Source organism: Hylobates moloch, unplaced genomic scaffold (assembly GCF_009828535.3).
Source record: "Hylobates moloch isolate HMO894 unplaced genomic scaffold, HMol_V3 SCAFFOLD_11, whole genome shotgun sequence".
Taxonomy (NCBI): Eukaryota; Metazoa; Chordata; class Mammalia; order Primates; family Hylobatidae; genus Hylobates; species Hylobates moloch.
Window position 1 is genome coordinate 85,086,596 of NW_026652286.1, and position 10,094 is coordinate 85,096,689.

The 10,094-nt window shown below is 42.9% G+C and overlaps 1 long non-coding RNA gene across 1 annotated transcript; it reads left to right on the plus strand.

Annotated features, from left to right (window-relative positions):
• The first annotated feature begins 2,200 nt into the window (after positions 1-2,200).
• LOC116477475 (uncharacterized) lies at positions 2,201-5,946 on the plus strand. The gene is made up of 3 exons (XR_004250465.1): positions 2,201-2,472; positions 3,558-3,668; positions 5,869-5,946. It is a non-coding gene; the product is annotated as an uncharacterized LOC116477475 (long non-coding RNA).
• The last annotated feature ends 4,148 nt before the right edge of the window (positions 5,947-10,094 follow it).

Genomic DNA, 10,094 nt, shown 5'->3' on the forward strand with positions numbered 1-10,094 from the left:
GAACATCAGTAGGTGGTTTGTGTGTATATGTTTTCTCTTTTTTTCCCTACAGTGTATTTACACTCAAGATTGAGATAAACATCCATTTGCTTTAACACATGTGAAAATACCTTAGCAACTTCCTGCAGCTCTGGTCTGTTGCTAAGCAGTGACCCTACTGCTACCATGGCAACATCAGAGACTCCGGAGTGCTGCTGGTACCAGCCTCCTGTTCCTGACAAGACTTTGGGAAACTGTTAGCAGGGCCTTAGGAGCACTTTTGCTCTTGGGGGACAGCCTTGCTCTATTGCTCTTTGGCACTGAGGGAAGCTGTCTGGGGAGAGGAGCCCACCAATGCTTGGCTGACAAGACCTTAGTCATGTCTGCTGTTGCTTTACCTTTGCTGCCATCTTCGTATCACTAGGGGAGCCCTGTGGAGTGGGGTGGAGTTCAAGATGGATTCTCAAGAAGTTATAGCAGTGTAGGGGAATAGGTGATGGGTAGTGATGCCCCTGAAATAACAGCAGGAAGCTATTACCACCCTGAGCACTGAAGGGACAAGAGGAGGAAATGGCTTTATAGAAATGATATTCGTTTTAAAGCTGGTACCGTGGAGCAGGGGCCACTTAGCAGAAGAGACAGTATGGGATTCAAATATTGCAAGAGATACAGCTCTGAGGAGGAAGGAGGAGAGTGAACAGCTGAAACTCATCTGTCATCCTTTAATCTTTGCCAGTGTGTCCTATTAGCCAGACGGAACTGGAAACAGGCCACAAAGTAGCCCAGGTATTGTAGTCTGTGAGGGTATCAGCCTCTTGAGTACGTAGCAGAGACGGGGGAATAATGAATTTGGTGGGTGTGTATGAGCTATAAATGTGGGGAAGGGAAACAGGCTAACTAACGTGGCTGGGTTAACTTGACTGGGAGCAGGCGGGCTGGGAGGAACAGAAACTCCAACAAGGTCTACCTGGGGGTAGGATGAGACCCTAAGAGCAGAGCCAGCCATAGACACTGGAAAGAGCCATGTTTAACAGGGGGCATAGCATCTGGGATAACGAGTAGTCAACATGATGGAAGCCCAACATCCCACTGTCCTAAATGACCCTATAATAGCACTCTCCCTGACCCATAGGCAGGGCTGAGGGAGCTTTATAGGAAGTGTCAGGCCTCTGGGTTGCACAGCTGAATCATCGCTTCAGGTTCTCCTAAACCTTCCTGTTACCTCCTCCACTTGGCCTTCCATTGCTCTCAATCTGACTGTTATTTCTCAGCCCAGTTACCTTGGATGGACAAAGTTTAGACCAGAGCAGCATCAGCACTACCTGGGAACTTATTAGAAGTGCATATTTGCAAGGCCCCAGCTCAGACCTGCTTAATCAGAGGCATTTGGGTTAGGGCTCAACAATCTGTGTTTTAGCACCCTCTCCTAGTGATTCTGCTACACTCTGAAGTTGTGAAACAACTTCAACACCGAAACACTGAAGTTTGAGAACTAGTGATTTGGACTGTGTGATTAGCTTGCAACCCTCCATTCAACCGGAATGATGCTCTTACTGTCTTCCCTGGATCATTGTTCTGCAGCCTCCAGCTAGCTCTACACATTCTTATGTTCTGTTCTAGCTTGGAGACTTCCCACCAGGGGTCACAGACTTGGGCACCCAGAGTCTTCCAGAGACTCTGAGAAGAAAGCTTGGAGAGAAGTAATCTAGGGAATTATGAGCAATTCAGGTGCTTGGACATAGGTAGTTAGCTGTTAGGTCCCAGCTGCAGAACTTGGGTACAGAGGTAGGATACTCTGAATTAGAAAGGGCAAGCTGATGAGCAAGTCAGGGGCTGCAGCATAGGGTGTGATGACAGGCAGTCCTTCACAGATCTCTCCCATTTCTGCACATTCTGGAGAGAAGCACCAACCTCCTTTTGCTCTGAACTGTCTTTTCAAGGGTGTTTGTATAGTGAACAGCCTGGAAAATAGAGATTGTATTTCTTTCTGGAGCAAAGAGCAGTCATAGCTATTGACCCTTATAAAGATTTAAGTTTCCTAAGTTCAGGGTTTCTATCTTATAATACAACCCACTGTGTGTGCAAGTGCCATCTGGCCCTCTTTATGTTGCCCTGTAGATATTGGGGCCTAGGGAACTGCTGCAAAAAATAATGATACACTGGCTGCTGCATTACTGTAAGTAGTAAACTGCCTCTTGTCTCTGACTCAGGAGTCTCATATCTTCTATGAGTAATCATGAAAATATGGCAGGCTAACTTGTTACCTTGTAAGTATTATAAAGTATCAGGCTCTTCACAGTTCTTGACAGGCACAAAGTAGGCCTGAGCCTCAAGAAAGAAGGGGATGGATAAGCAGCAAAGATGACTGAGAGCAGCAAAGCTAACCTGAGTCAGGGTTAGTGCTAGAGGTAGGGCAGAGCTGTGTGGGGTGACAGCGCTCTACGTGGTGGAAAAGGAGGGAAGAAGAGACCAGGATTCAAGATACTCTTTTAGGTAAGAGTACCAATAAAGATAATAGGTAGTGACTTAATAGGCTTATAATAGATAATAGACTTAATAGGCTGTGCTACTCCATTTGTGCTGCTATAATAGAATACCATGATCTGGGTAATTTATAAAGAATAGAAATTTATTTTCTCACAGTTCTGGAGGCTGGGAGCTCCAAGATCAAGGTGCCAGCAGGCTTGATTGTCTGGTGAGGGAGGGCTGTGTCCTCTGGTGGGGAGAAATGCTGTGTCCCAACACAGCATAGGGGCAATAAGGGACAAGCTCCCTCTGTGAAGCCCCTTTATAAGGGCACCTAATCTCATTCATGAGGGAGGAGCCCTCATGGCCTAATTGCTTCTTAAAAACCCCACCTCTTTATACTATCACCTTGGCAGCACCTGAATATTGGAGGGACACATTCAAACCTACCCGCACATTTGAAACATCTGAAGAGCTTTAAAAAAAACCAACTATAACCGATGCCTGAGTCCCACCTCCACAGATTCTGATCTCATTGGTAGCTGAACATGGTCGGCTACCAGCTCATCAGGTCGTCCTGAAATTCAGCTATACATGAGAACCATGGATCTATATTAGCTGTCTCTTTTTACCCATGAGGGAACTGAGGCTCAGAGAGTTGCAGTGACTTGATAAAAGGTCTGTTTGCTTTGAATTTTTCTACGCTGAATTTCTAGATCCCCAGGCTTTGTGCCTGGCTCAAGCCCTCAGAGCCATGGATGCTGCTTTCTGTGGTTCAGAACCTAGACTTGCCTCTGGCCAGAGTCTCACCTAAAACTTGACCAACAGAGGCATTCTCAGTGTAGTGCATCAATACTGTGACCCAGAGGGAAGCCTTTTGCTTTATCTAGTCAAGTAGGAGTCTGGGTTGCTAAGCAACCAGACATTCTTAGGCAGTTGTGTTGCTCTGTGGTGGTGCTTTGCATGTTAAGGCTTCTGGGGTGGTTTCTGGAGGCCCACAAGAGTTCTAAGGGGCAGCACATGGGAGCTCAGTGTGCTCCCATGTGATCCCCATGTGTGTGCTCCCCAAAAATAGGGGTGCGAGTTCGCTCCCATTTTTGCCTTACTTTCAGGGATGTTACAGTGCAGACAAAGATTCTGGTGCCTCTCAAGATTTGACACAAGCCAGTGCTTTGTTGTTTTTCTCACCTGTTGGCCAGAAGATTATCTTGGAGCAGGAAAAGGTTTGTTTTAGTTTTAGCCTGAAGGCCTCTTATAGTTTTTTAAATTTAGAAATAATTTCAAACTCACAGAAAAGTTACAAGAATAAGAACAGTAAAAAGTGCGCCCTGATTCCTCTATTTTTAACATTTAATCCATTTGCTTTATGATTTGTCATCTCTTTTTCTCTTTCTCTGTCTCTCTTTGTATGTGTGTGATACATATTCTTTTTTTTTTTTTTTTTTGAGATGAAGTCTTGCTCTGTTGCCCAGGCTGGAGCACAGTAGCACGATCTTGGCTCACTGCGACCTCAACCTCCAGGGTTCAAATTATTGTTATGCCTCAGCCTCCCCAGTAGCTGGGATTACAGGGGCAAACCACTAAGCTCAGCTAATTTTTGTATTTTTAGTAGAGACGGTGTTTCACCATGTTGGCCAGGCTGGTCTCGAACTCCTGACCTTAAGTGATCTGCCCACCTTGGCCTCCCAAAGTGCTGGGATTACAGGTGTGAGCCACCGTGCCTGGCCAGCTCAAACTATATATTCTTTAACCACATGAAAATAAGTTGTATATATTGTGATCCTTTACCCTGAAATATTTCAGTGTATATTGTCCTAAAAGAGGGGGTATTCTTTTTCTCATTCTCTTACAGAACCACCTGTATAACCATAGGTTTGTTATCAACTTCAATAAGCTTAGTATTGGCGCGGTGGCTCACGCTTATAATCCCAGCACTTTGGGAGGCCGAGGCGGGCGGATCACGAGGTCAGGAGATCGAGACCACAGTGAAAGCCCGTCTCTACTAAAAATACAAAAAAAAATTAGCCGGGCGTGGTGGCGTTGGAGAGGTAGGCAATAGATGAACCGGAGGCAGAGTTGCATGACTGATTTTGCCACCCAACCTGGGGACAGACGAGATCTGTTCAAAAGCTTAGTATTAATATAATATCTTTATCTAATCCATTTTCTGTATTCCAATTTTGTCAGTTAACCCTATAATGACCTTTGGAACACTTTTTCCCACCAAGGCAGGATCCAAACTTGGGATAACGTATTAAATTTTATCGTCTTGTTTCTTTAGTCTCCTTTAATCTGAAATATTCTCATAGCCTTTCATGTTGGGTTTATCCTTTGCTTTGTCATCGTGGATTTGGGCTATGCATTCCAGGTCAGAATGCTACCTAAGTGATGCTGTGCTGCTCTCGGGGTATTGCATCTAGAGTCACACAATGTCAATCTGCCCCTTCTTAATTTTGATCAACTGGTCAAGATGTTGTTCAAGTTCCCCATCATATAGTTACTATTTTATCCTTTGCAACTAATAAGCAATTTAAGACCATACAAGCATCAAAACTCCCCCCTGGATTTAGCATCTTGTTGATAATTCTTGCCTGAACCAATCTTTACTATGAAGGTTTCATAATGATTTCCCAGCTCCAACATCCTGAGAGCTCCTATTAATAAACTATGAAAGAGGCCTCCTGTCAAGATTCATTTTTGACTTTGGGAGGCAATTCGAGGCTACCGAAAAGGCACCCCTGTTTCTTTGTCTCCAGGCAAGGGCTGCACGTAGTGTCTGCCCATGAAGTTCACTCCCTCCAAGCATGCTGCACCTGCCTGATCTGGATTTTAAATCTCTGCTTGGATACATGTTTTAATCTTCATGTTATACAGGGTTCCAAATAATGAATTCATCTCATAATCAGTGGCATTAGCAAAGCGTTTCTGAGTTTTGGGGTAATGCATTCATTTGTTTATTCATTCAGGTGGTTAAGAAGGATTTGAGAGTAATTACCATGCAGGGCACTAGGTGCTGGGCAGAGTAGTGAATAAGACAGGCATGGAGCCTATCATCAAGAGGCTTAAAGTCTAGTGGGGAAGACAGACATTGTGCAGGTAATTGATAGTACACTAAATTTTACAACAGGGCAAGTAGATTGCCTTCTGAAGATGTATCAGCAGAAGCTAACCTAATCTGGGGGCAGGGCAAGCCCTTCCTGAGGAAATGAAATGATGAGTTATAATGATCTTGGCAGAAGTGGGTGAGGTGGGAGCAGCAGGTGCAAACTCCCAGAAGTGACAGAGCATGGTGTGTGCTCCCATTTAGATGGCTGGGTGTGGGAGCAAGGGCTGGGGTGGCTCATGAGAAGACTGAGAAATGGGTCAGATCCAAATTATGGAAAGCCTTTTGAGCCCTGATAAGGATTTTGCTTTTTATTTTAGGAGCCAAGAGAAGCCTCTGAAGGATTGTAAACAGAAGAATGATCCAATTGTGTTTGTAAATTAAAAGGTCACCCTGGCTGCTTTGTGGCAAATGGATCTGAATGGCTGGGAAAAGAATGAAGCCAGGTAGAAGTTGGGAAATCAGTTAGGAGGCTGTAAAGAAGTCCAAGTGGAAGATGATGATGGCCCAGCTAGGATGGCAGCCGAATGAATGGGGGAAGGTTTTCAATTCCTCTGACTTCCCATCTCTCAATAGGGATCATGGATGCTATATGAAGCTTAAATTCCTAAGAACCATAGACACTGTTGAGACACAAGACAGTGCCCCATTAGAGGAATGAAGCTCTCAATCTAGGTGGGAAACACATAGAATCCTTAAGAAAGAAGCTTACTCGTATTTACAAAGAATAGCCAAGCATGGACCGTGGTCTTACTTGTAGTTAATGAGTTAGGTTTGCTGGGTAATAGCTCACTTGCTCCTTTCTATTTTTACAAAAGCAGATGATTCTGTTATTAAGTATTCCACAGTTTAATTTGATCTGCATGTCCATTTGCACTTCAGAAGTATTATGGACATGGCCAATTTTGGCTCCCAGACAATACAAAATTATCGTGGAATCTTCTCCCCCAGCCCAGCGTTCTTTGCTTTGTCTGCAGTTTTTATGGCACGTGATATTTTCCCATTAACTTTTATTAGATCCATAATTTTTTTATTAGCATTGAGTAATAACTGTTTTCAGTGGCCTCACTCTTCCGAGGAGTCCTCGATTAGTAGTCCATGATAACAGTTGCTAAATTGAAGTTCCTTCTGCCAGCATTTCACCCGCAGTAAATCCAACTATTCTACCTCATCTTGCTTAAAAAGCCATGAAATTCCCAGACATTATCAGAAAAATGACCACAGTCAAAGTGCTCTAAATGGAGATGGAAATTAAGCTCTTGCCTATTTGAATCAAGATGTTTCATAGTTATGGGCTGAGAGTGAGAACTTTCAACTTAAGTGAAAACTCTCCTCACCTCTCCTCTCTGCAGGATTTCTCTTATTAGGGAGATTGTTTGTTGATCCACAGTTCCAGATTGGGACTATGTCTGATGGACAAAAAGGGATTGCTTTAATATTAGCAATAGTAGTTGTTTTTCTTCCCTCATATTAAGGATGAAATGAGCATCAGGTGGGAACTTGCCCAGAGCAGAGTAGGATATGGGGTTAGCTGCTCTTGGAGAGATGTTGTCCAGTTCAAAAATCTCTTGTCTTGTGCTTCCAGGGAAGTTGCTGTTATCTAAATTTAGTGTATCTAATATTTAGTGTGCCTAGTATCAGTTCAGTTCAATTCAATTTGATAGGAGATTTTTGATATTTCTTACATTGTGGCCAGCCAAGACCCCATATTCATTAGGATTGGTTAAACTGCAAGTGACAGAAACCCCCGAATTTCTCTCATGTAAAAGAAGTGTAGAGATTGAGAATCCAGGACTTATTGGACAAGTTACAAAGTGGTCAGGACCTAGACTGATATCTTGCTGTTGGGACATCCTCAACATGTAGCTTTCAGCTCATGATTCAAGATGGCTGCCTGAGATCTAGCCATCTGTATTCTAACAGTAGAAAGGAAGAAGGGAAAAAGAAAGTCATGCCGCCTTCCTTTAAGGACACTTACAGGGAGTTGCACATGACCCTTCTACTTAAATCCATTGGACAGAATTGACTCATATGGGCATATCTATCTGTAAAGGAGGCTAGAAAATAAATATTATTATTCCAGGCACCTTGTGCTGAGCCAAAATTTTGAGGATTCTATTACTAAGGAAGAATGGGAGAATGCATTTTGGGGGACATCTAATAGGATCTAACAACAGATATTCAAGCTATCTTCTCTAGATTTTTTAAGAGCTCCCCATTTGTTCTTGAGTATTCAGGAAACTAATTTTAAAACAGATGCTTCCTATCCTTGGAAAAATGAGGTTCAAATTTCAAAATCCAAACACTAGAAACTGAGCAAAGAAATGCTTCTGGTATATATATAGCTGATGACTTTGAGAAATACTAGGATACACAGCAGCTTCAAACAATTATCCATCATCCATCTATCCATCCATCAATCCTTTCAACACATTTATTGAGTACCTGCTATATGCCAGACCCTACGCTCATGGCTTAGAAAAAGCATATGATGAATAAGTTATTTCTCACACTCAAGGAACTCATGATTTGGTGTAGGAAAATGGTAGGTAAATTAATAATTTCAGGTGATAAATGCTATAATAGAGATAATCATTCATTTACTTTCCCAAACAACAAATACTTTTTGAATACCTACTATGTACTAGGTGCTCTGATAGACACTGAGGATACAGAAATAAAAAGTCAAGTTTTCTACCAGAAAAATTAAAATGCAGAGTGATAAAAGGGTTTAGTGGAAGCATGCCTGGGAACAATGGGAACTTGTGGAAGGTAAGCTTACCTCTGCCTGGATGAGTCAGGAAATGCTCCAGGAGGAGGTAACTGCTGAACTAAAACAAGAAAGAGGAGTAGGGCTTTGCCAATACAAACTTGGGCCTTTTCCTTCTGCCCATTAAGCATTGATAGAATTACCCACCTTTCCTTTCCTGCTCATATGTAATTCAATATGTCATGGGTGGGTGGCATTTGGTACCAATCTATACCAGAGACTTTGAATGATTCTGCTACCCAACTGGGTACAAAAAGGTATTTACTTGGTAAGGTTTCTTGTGTGAATGGGTAATAGGAGATATTTCCAATTTTGCTTGGTTTTAAGCAGAGTTGTGATGACAAAATTTTAAATCCGTCTTGGGTCTAGAGGGCCTGACAAATGCATTTCCACCATGGCAAGGAACTGGAAACCAAAAATGATTGCATCTCAAATGAAATGAAGAGTCTGACAAAATATGTCCTATCAATAGAATGAAAATTAGTTATCTGTCAAAATGCATTTGTCCTCTAAATAACCATCCATATGTTTTATGTTTTGGTATTAAATAGACATTCATCAGTTTATCACAATAGCGCTGTCAGAGACCCAGCAATTTGGAACAGAATTTTAAAGATCCTTCTAGAGCAATAACCTAGGAAGAATTTTGGGGGGGTTGTTTTTCTTATTTCTCATTTCTTTTCCATTTCTTCTTTTGATTTCTTTGGCTCTCTTCAGAGCCTGTCGTTTATTACTAAAGAGAGGCGGATCATCTATTTAAAATCAATCCAATAATACTATGTTCCAAAGCATTAATTCCTGCCTGCAATCCGCTCCTTGCAGAGAGTGTTTGCCGCCTCAGCTTTCCGTCTTCAGGTGTGGCCTGTGAAGGGGAATGCTGGGTTTGTGACCACTGAGTGCATGAGGTGTGGGCTTCCTTTGGCTCTGTAGCTCGCTTACTGAGAAGTGTGGCCCTGAATCAGGCAGAAGAGGGGGAATGGATGGGGGGGGTTGCTGGGAACTCTCCCTCTCTAGTCTGGGCCACTGTCCTTTCTTATTTGTGTGGGAAGTGGGTTATAGGCAGTAAAAATATAGTTCCAAGGGGGCAAGCCAGAGGGCTAGTGAGTCTGCAAGCCTCAATGGTGGGCATTTCAGTCGTTTCTGGGCAGGGAACTGGCTGCTAAAATGATTACTATCTTGTCAAACATTTTGTCCATTGAAGAAAACTCATGTAACTTTGCAGACAGAAGCACATTTTGACCAAAGCCCGAAACTATCCATTTAGATAAACCCTAGAATTACTGCTGTGGTTATTAGCGTTAGTATTTGCCCAGGACAGAAATTCATTATAAATAAATGGTTTAGGAGTCAAGGCAGCTGAAGCTCCCCTGGAAGAAGGAAGAACCATGTGGAATTTAAATGACATTTTCACGATGGACACATTGCATTTCCTGAAGCAGGGAGGAACATCAGCCTCCTCTGTTGGTCCCTTCTCCTCTCAGGACTTATACTCCCAGAGCCTCTGTTACTTGTGCTCTGGAGTGGTGTTTTCAAACCCGGATGGAGGCAGGGTGGGAGGACGGAATGCAGGCATGAAAGGAGACAGTAGGAAAACCAGGTCTAGACTCTCTGGGAGCTCAGGTTTTAGATCTACATTCCTAGGGGAGAAAAAGAGAGAAGAATGGCCAGAGAAGAAATAGATGAATGGAAACATAACATTAATTGCCTACATCAGACTCTCCGGATCTTGGCTTCAAACTCTTCATTTCATCTCCACTCTCTGTATTTACCCGTCCC